The following is a 9,408-nucleotide window of genomic DNA, read 5'->3' on the forward strand; positions in this document are numbered from 1 at the left end:
TTTGCATCCCAATCCGTAACATATCATTTCTGCTGAAAAGTTTACAACTGAAATAGAAATTTAATAGCCATGGGAAACAACACAAAATATCACCAATTCCATGTGTAAAGTTTCATAAACCGACCGGCTGTTAGGGCTTATCAAAATACTATGTTTCTCTTTCATAAATAAGCATCCTCTAAAAAAACCAAATACCTAAGAATCTGGATCCGGGTCCTTTGATTTCACCAGCGAACCAGCAAACAATAATATGTGAGATACGCTACAGTATGGATCGAGTTCCCAATGGCCGCATTTGTATGTTGAGTCGTGTGGTGACGGTTCAGGTGAAAGACAAAGATAGAGCAATGCGTAGGCACAACATCAACGCAACTGAGAGTTGCTAGCCTCCACAACGACTTCACACCAATTGATTCAAAATTTGGAGAAATTCGTACTTGGGCATCGGAACTGTTGGGGGAATCATTATTAAGGGACCCCGACGTCCCTTGGCCCCGGAAGTCGAGGTCCGAAGACCGTCAGGCTCTGGTCCCCTCTGGGGCCTGGGGTTTCGAGGCATCTTGGAGGTCGTGCCTTTGGAGACCCGAAGCCTTCCAAGTCTTCAAAAAGATCAACCATGAGGGGGGCCGCAAGCCACCCCCCACGTGCAGTGAGGTGACCAACATTTAATGCTGGTGCAGTTGTGGCCGCCTGACATCATGACACAAGTGGTGATCGCCTGACAACATGACGAAAGTGGTAGCTACCTAACACCATGGCGCAAGTGGTGGCCGCCTGACACGCTGGTACAATACGACGCTGAAATAGACGACTGTCGCTGGGATAACTACCTTACCAGCCGTATGTATAATTACTGGGTTAGCTTGCTCTCTGGTTGTATAGTATAAGATATATACCTCTGCCTACCTCATTGGGGAATGTTTGTATATTCACACTCTGTATATCAGTATAAAAATAGACCCTTGGCCATCAAGCCAAAGGGGGAAAAAAGATTATCCAAACAACTTTGATATCTCTTTATTCTCCGCCTCTCCTTCAAGCTTGAGCCATTCGTGTGATTTGGCTCTCGCCGTACTTTTTTTGTGGAAGATAATTTATTTCACCAACAATAGTGTTGTCCGTGGAGAGAGAATAAGTGTAGAAACACTAGAAGAGGTAGGATGCCACCAAAGAAGAAGACTGCCGGGGTGACAACCCAGGCGGTCGATTCCCCAGCCACGCCCGTGCAGAGGTTCGCACAACCGCCGCATCCAAACTCACGCTTCACCGACGCCAGCCCCTCCACAGGCCAAAACGAGAACCCCGGGGCCAACAAGGATTCGGATGTGACCCTAGCTATGATTGACACCAGGGACTCCGCTGGTCCAGGGGTCCCATGACGGCAACAAGGTGCAGACATTAGGGTATCCCAGGGGGCTGTGGCTGAGGCAATGGCTACACAAGCCACTGTACCTGGCCAGCAGGCACACATAATAGCTCTCATGGCCTAACTATAGGAGTTGCAGGCGACCCTGCGGGCGGCCTAACAACATATCTGCATGACCGTTGTGGCACCCATAGCAGCCAACACTTGGCCGGCTCGGGCTTCGGGGACCAACGAAGGCCTTGTCTTCATGACGCATCATCACCACACGATGTTCACAATCGACTAGCAGGCAGCGGGGCTTTAGGCCCATCGGCGCGAGGCCCCGCTCGTCTACTCTGACTCTCCTTTTTCATGCGGACCTATAGGCCATACCCATCCAATATGGGTTCGAGACCCCCAAGCTACCTAAATCCAAGGGTGGTTCGGACCAGGAGGAGTTCACTCGCGCATATGCCCTCTCCATCAAGGCCAACGAAGGCGGGCATGCCACCATGGCCAAGTGTTTTCCTATCGCTCTAGAGGGGGTAGCCCTTCGGTGGTTCTGGGCACTTGAGCTTGGATCCATCTATACCTGAGCCCAACTTAGAGACTCTTACTGTAATAACTTCTAGGGTACCTTTGTCGAGATGGTAACCTCGGGGAGCCTATATGCGATCAAGGAACAATCCGGTGAGACCCTCCGGCAATGCTTCCGGAGGTTCGCCCAAACCAAGGCCCAGGTAAAGGTTATTTCAGAATCATCAGACATCGATGCCGCAACCCAAGGCCTGGCCTCTGGACCTCTCTTCGATCGGCTACATCTACACCCGGTGCACTCGGTGAGCATCCTCATGTGCAAATTCGAGAAATACGTAAGAGCGGAGGAAGAGTGGCTCCATCAGGAGGCCGCGCTTCTCGCGATGGCCCCCAGTGTCGAGCACAAAAAGCCAGCCTCGCAAGCAGGCTCCTCACATGCCCCACCGCCTTAATCGATAAAAAGGGGCTCCGAGGAGGCTGTCGGTGACATGGGAACCAGGAGTCCCCGAGTCCCGAGGCTAGGATAGTAGAGTGCCACGTGGCACCCTCCCTCGGGGGTTATCTCCCCGAGGTCCGAGAAGACCAAGTTCCGGGAGAGGGTGCTCGGGGCCATGCACAGTGGTCCCCGAGCACCCGAGTTCCCCGATGATCCGAGAAGGTTGAGTTCCAGGAGAGGGTGCTCGGGGTCATGAACAATGGTCCCCGAGCACCCGAGTTCCCCGATGACAAGAAAAGTCAAGTTCAGGGAGAGGGTGCTCGGGGCCATGAACAGTGGTCCCCGAGCACCCGAGTTCTCCGAGGACCCGGGCAGTCAAGTTCCGGGAGAGGGTGCTTGGGGCCGTGAACAGTGGTTCCCGAGCACCCGAGTTCCCCGAGGACCAAGAGAGGGCATATACGGGAGAGAGTGCTCGGGGCTGTGAACAGTAGTCCCCGAGCACTCACAGTTCCCCGAGGGTTTGAGGAGTCCTTCGCCGGTGGTCCCCACAAGGGCTCAGCGGTGAGGTTTCAATTGGTGAGATGCCCGGTGCTGCATTTAAGAGGGCGCGTGGCCTGTCACTTCCAACCACCTGTCAGTCCCTGCCTCGGTCTGGCAGGGAGGCATGGGGACACTTAATGCGCGGGTCCTATCGCGCTTCATCCGGCGCGCCTCGGGATAGCGTCGTAGGGCTTGAGGCGTAACGCCTACCGCCCTGCTGTGTCAGGCTTGCTCTGACTGGGCAGGCACGCGGGGCTGCTCGGTGGCTGCCCGACGTGCCCTCCCCGCTGCTCCCGCTGAAAAGAGGAATGATGACGATGAAGACCGGACGGGGGCGCGTTTTCTACTCTCCCCGTCACCTCAAGTTGCAGCCCATGATGGTTGCTTTCTATTTATGGCACCTTGGAACTTGCGCCAATCCTTTCTGGGCACGCCACCCGCCCCGTCGAGTATAAAAGAGGGGCGAGCTCCCCGGAGAAAAGAGGACCAAGACAGAGAGACGAGTCTGGAGAACACAGAGAGACCTAGACCGAGAACACGTCGGACGAACTCCGGACGACGACGACGGAAGAAGCTCGAAGCTCTAGACTTAGACAAACATTCTTGTAACACAGCAGATCCTCAGAGAGACATGCTCAGAGCATTTATAGCATACACATAGGAGTAGGGTGTTACGCTCAGTGCGGCCCGAACCTGTCTAAAAATCCCCTGAGCATTTACTTCCTCCTGCATACGATCATCCACTCCACCTGTATCTCATTTTCTCTCATTTATTTCACGTACGAGGCGGACTCAGAACCATCCCCCCAGCCGAATCTCAAAGGGGGTCCCTCCGGATCCCCACTTGAGGAGTTCACCCTCCGACAGAGGTCGAAGGCTCTGGGGTGCAAGGGCACCAACAATGACAACGACGTGGTGTTCACAACATCACTCAAACCCAAGGGGCTCCAAACCCATCCCTTTACAATGGGCGCGGTCGGGGATTGTCAGGACCCCGGACCCGGGTTCCCCTGTGCCTCCTGTATCAGTCCCTGGATCAAGTAGCTGATACGCACAGAATTCAACAGAATGATATCAAATACATACTTCGAATACAAATAAGTAAAATAAATACCTGAAAAGATAAAAGATGGTCTGATGGACAAGAATCCACAGCAGACCAGCTAGGCAGAAGAGCCTACAGCGCAGCGGAGCGAAACGACGATACAACCCAATGCCACAGGCAACTCGGGTGCGGACGCGACCTTAGACTTCTCTTCGAATTCATCTGGGTTGAGGTTGAACTCCAACTCAACAATCTGAAAGCAACAAGACTGAGTACGGAAGGTACTCAACAAGTCCTATACTACTTCAAAGGGGTTGATAGATGCATAATGAATATTTCAAGGATAAGGCTTTACGGCATAGTTTTAAGCGTAAAGCAGGTTTTATGCAAATATCTAGTTATATTCTCCATTGTTAACCTTTTTAAAATAAATGTAACAAAGCTTTTGAAAACAAAGGCAGGCATCTTCTGTTGGTACTGAGTATCACCTCAAGTCCCCAACGCATTAGAAGGTAACCTGATAACGAAGCTTTCAAAACGGTTTAGAAGTAAAACGGTTCAGGCATCTTCTGTTGGTACTGAGTATCACCTCAAGTCCCCAACACATTAGAAGGTAACCTGATAACAAAGCTTTCAAAACGGTTTAGAAGTAAAGCGGTTCAGGCATCTTCTGTTGGTACTGAGTATCACCTCAAGTCCCCAACGTATTAGAAGGTGACCTGATAGCAAAGCTGTCGAAATAGTTTTAAAACCAAAACCAGGGTAACAAGTTGTATCTGGGGGTTTTCAGTCCTGGGAGGGGCTATACCTCACTCCGCAGTCCCTTTTATCACATCTGGTGTACCTCTAGTACCACACAGCTTCTGGCGGATCGAGCCAGGAACCACATCACACGGACATCTAGTCCACACACTCACGCATCAAGACACACGCACCCTGAGTCTAGTCAAGCGTGACCATGCCTTCGCATGTCCATGACCGCGGACACGGCTATTCGAATAGGTTTACACTCTGCAGAGGTTGTACAGCTTTACCCATGCGATATGCTCAGCCTCCATCCGTTGCAAGCGGAGGAGCGAATCATACCGAGACCTTTCCAACACCTTCCCTGCCGGGCTTTTCCACGACGCACGTCAAGGACCAGAGCTGTATTTTCCGAAGGCCAGCATCCCTTTTTAAGCCTAAGCTGGTACCTGAAACCTCCAAACAGCCGACAGGATAGTCACTTGACTGCTCGTTGCTCTCAGCCTCTTGGTATTATGCCCAACCCAGTCTGGTGAAGGGAGAAGTCAAGTCCTGCCCATACAGGACGCATGGTTGCACGGGGTGGCTAAGCATGACGGCGCAAGACTCGGTCCTTAAGCGGCCGGGCTAGGCATCTTCCTGGGCAATGAATACCACCATGTAACTCAAGCCCCCAAGAGCATCCTCCCCGGAGGACCACTCTACCTGCCCGCGCCAAAACAGTTTTCACCTATTTTTACACATCACCTTCCATGTCCCACATGACATCAAGGATTTCCCGACCATCACGGAATTCACAACCATCAAGGAAACATGGTATATGAGTTATCATTGATAACAGCAAGTTGGTCTCCGAAGAGAAGTGTTTTAAAAGCAATATCTCCGAGGAGACGTATTTTAAAAGCGACATCTCTGAGGAGATGTATTCAATCCTAAGCATGCTATATATCAAGATGTCGTCCATCGTTAATATATTTAACAACAGGTATTCCTAGGGTGATATGTATTCTGGATAATGACATGTATGGCATGGCAGTGTTGATAGGGTTAACTACTACAAATAGTTTGAAAGAAAATGCAATATATAGCACATGCGATAATAAGTCCGATTTTAGTTGATCATGTATATTATTCGAAAACATAGGTTCAATATGATCAAGGAAATAGGACTTGCCTTCTTGAAGGGTCAATTCAAGATTGGTCTTGTCGTTCACATCTTTCGGGTTCTTCATCGCTGGATCTTGCCTTCAGTCCCTTCCTCGCGTTCTTGCTTAGAACATTGACTTCGAGCCTACGCAGATTAACGACAAAAAGCGCACAACGACTAAGCAATTGAACACCAAAACAAAACCAATGAAATACCAAAGTGGAAGAAGAACAACGGAGAAAACGACAAAAGCTAAACCTAGCGGAAGACGATCGGTAACTCTAAGCAACACGAAGCTAGTACACAGAGAATAACGGGATAATCTAGCGAAGCTAGGCTAAGCTATTAACCTAGTTGTTTTATCAACTTAAGAGAAAACCTGAACAAATCACGATTAACTAGGTGAACTCTTATTAGATTAACTGTCGAAGGACGACAGCTAGAGATTCTACAAGTAGGTGAGTGCACGTGTATCGACATGAATATATGTGTAATACTTACGTTTATATGTATATGAGCATGTATACATATATACATAAGTATAACTCTAGACGATTATCTGTGCTTAAGTGTGGAGATTAAATACTCTAATCCATAGCACTAAAACATGGTCGTTTAGCAACTAACCTTAATTACCTAGTGTTGTTTAATTACCACACTAATTAAGTTATACTCTAATGCTATCATAAAAGCATACAAGCAATTAATTAATTAGATTAATCTATCATTTGAATATAATTAATTAATTATCAAAATGTTATTCAATTAATTAACTATTAACGTGTAAATTATTCTATCATATTCTAATTATTGATATTTATTTATCTATCATTTACACGAGTTAATTTATTACCTTAATTGAGCTAAGATTAATTATATGCCAGCACATGAAATATCACATGAAATAACAATACATTGCAACATTGATTAAAAGATTAATCTAAAACCTACCCTTTAACTCATATGATGATTAACCTACACTTAAGCGAGATTAATATAAGCAACTTAAGTATGATTATATCTCAAACACATTTATGGAATTATCTAAACTCAACTTTATTTGTTAAAGGAGAAAATCTAAATCTAGATCAAATGTCGCAATACAAATAATTACCAAACGAGAAAACTAAACGAACTCCAAAATTTACAAGATTTGGCATGGATGAAGATTATGATTTTAGAGGAATATCGACGAAAGAATCGCCAAAATCGGAGTTGAATTGGAGGAGATATGGCTATCGGAAGATTTACCGAAAAGATAAATCTGGAAATTAAAAAGGACTACTGTTTCGCGAACTCGGTCTACGGAATTTGTGGACCAGAGTGGGTGTGAGGGTGGTTCACGGTGCACCAGAGGCTAATGGACCCGGTCTATGGATTTGGTGGACCGGAGGGCTTGCAGTGGATAGTCCACCACGGACCGTGGCCGGTGGACACGCCGGCCTGAGCAATGGATAAGGCCGGCCGGGCCTCTCCTGTGCGGGCGTGAGACTCAGAGAAGAGAGAGAGAGACCGGTGAAAGGAGAGAGAGCATGGTGGCGGAAGAAAGGGAGGGAGCGGCTGGAGCTCAGGGAGAAGGCGCGCACTAGAAGGTGGCGCGGACCGGTGTGGTAGGAGACGACACGTCGGCGCGGCGCGGAAGGCGCGACCGAGGGGCACGGCAACAGCGGCTTGGCGCGCACGGGCGCGGACGGGCGGCGCGCTGACCAGCTACGGCGCGGCGCGCGGACGGTGGCTGAGCGGCGCGGCGGTCAGCAACACGGGCCAGCGGCCGAGGGAGAAGAGAAGCGGAGGGAGGCTCACCGGGGGGGAGAAAGAGTAGCCGGCGCGGGTCGGAGGCGGCGCGACCAGGAGTGCGGCGCGCACGGCGGCTGTGCTAGGCGGCGGCCGAGCAAGGGGAAGAGGGAGCTGGAGAGGGTGGCGCGCCCGGAAGGGAGGAGGTTGGCCGGGGCGGTGAAGCGCCGGCGGGCCAGCACACACGACGGCAGCACGTGCGGCGACGCTGCGCGGCCAGAGAGGCGGCGACGCTGCGCGGCAGATGTGGTCTCGGTCGGGCGGAGCTTGGCCCGGCCACGCGGAAGAACGAGCAGAGGGGGAGGCTCACCATGGGCTGTCGGCGATGGGAAACGGCGCGGGACGATGCAGAGGGGTGCGACCGAGCGGCGACGCGGTGCTGCTGCTGTGCTTGTATGCATGTGTGTGTTTGAGCTCCTGCAGGTGTGTATGTATGCTTGTGTGTGAGGAAGAGGAGGCTTGCAGGTGAAGGCAGAGGTTAGAGGGGAGGTGATGGCCGGTATGGGAGCACGGCATGGGTGCTGTGATTTGGTCGGTGCTCACACAGAGAGGACAGAGGGATGGGCTGAGAGAGAAGGAGAGATGAGAGAGAGACAACAGTGAGATGAGAGAAAGAGAGATATTTGTGTATGAATATTGATTCAAATAAATATATTGAATTGCAAAAGATGTATTTGAATTTGTAAATGAAATGTGTGATAATTCAAATAGATGTATTTGAATTGTATTTGTATTTGCAAGGAATCAAATTGAATAGTTTGAATTGGTAATAGGATTTGGAAATATTCAAATTAAGATTGAGTGATTCAATTTGGTTGCAATTGAATTCAATGGATTTCGAAAGAATTGAATCAAGATTGGGATTCGAACTTTAGAGACATTCAAATTCAAGTTGACCAAAGCTGCTCGGGGATAATTCAATTGAATAATTGAATTATAGATTTGAGTTGAATTGGAAGATCGATCTTTACGAATTGATTTGGATTAGGAAATTATCGAGAAGAACTAGAATAGATTCGAACTGAGAAGCATGCAACACTCGAATCGCCACACAAAGAACCATAAGAACAATAAACCAAAATGCATATGCTCAATTCAATGCAACGATTAATTTAGAAATTAACTTAGTGATCTTTGGAATACTTAGCCAAAATAATATATTTGAGTATGTACTACAAGTATATACATATGAGTATATATATATCAAATATATACTTCCTTGATTTTATATTAGTTTAATAATTAGAAAAAGTTTTAATTTGGAGCGAATTTTGCTATATTTTTATATGCTAAAATTCAGGGTGTTACAGGGATGCTCTAGAGCCTTCCTAGAGCGACAGCATGCACTAGGCCAACAACCAAATGAGGGATACTGATGCGCTCTACACGGGACAGGACGTTCCCACAACATCGAAGAGTGTTAGACCCTGATCACCTTCCGAGAATAATACCTCGAGAGATAGGTAGCACGGGCGACGGGGGACAGGGTTGGTGATGAACAACTCATGGGTCATAGGCTGGCAGCAGGTCGCCAGATTGACCATCTGACCTTGCCATACCATCTTCCGCTGGCTCTACCTCCACCACGGCCGCTGCCCATGGTATAGAATTCCTATGAGTGGGGTCATGCTAGACAAGTAGTCCTCGCCATAAAAGGAGGAGGACCTTCTGGTGACTCCTTAAAGCGGCAAAAACAAAACTATGTGCGGGGAGTCAACCATGTTGGGGCCAGCAACATCCACCGCCAAATCCTCAGATGGGCCGAGGCCCTGGTGACTTTCACCTATAATGATGTTATGGGGGTAAACTTCCCCCATACT

Source organism: Phragmites australis, chromosome 3, assembly GCF_958298935.1.
Source record: "Phragmites australis chromosome 3, lpPhrAust1.1, whole genome shotgun sequence".
NCBI lineage: Eukaryota > Viridiplantae > Streptophyta > Magnoliopsida > Poales > Poaceae > Phragmites > Phragmites australis.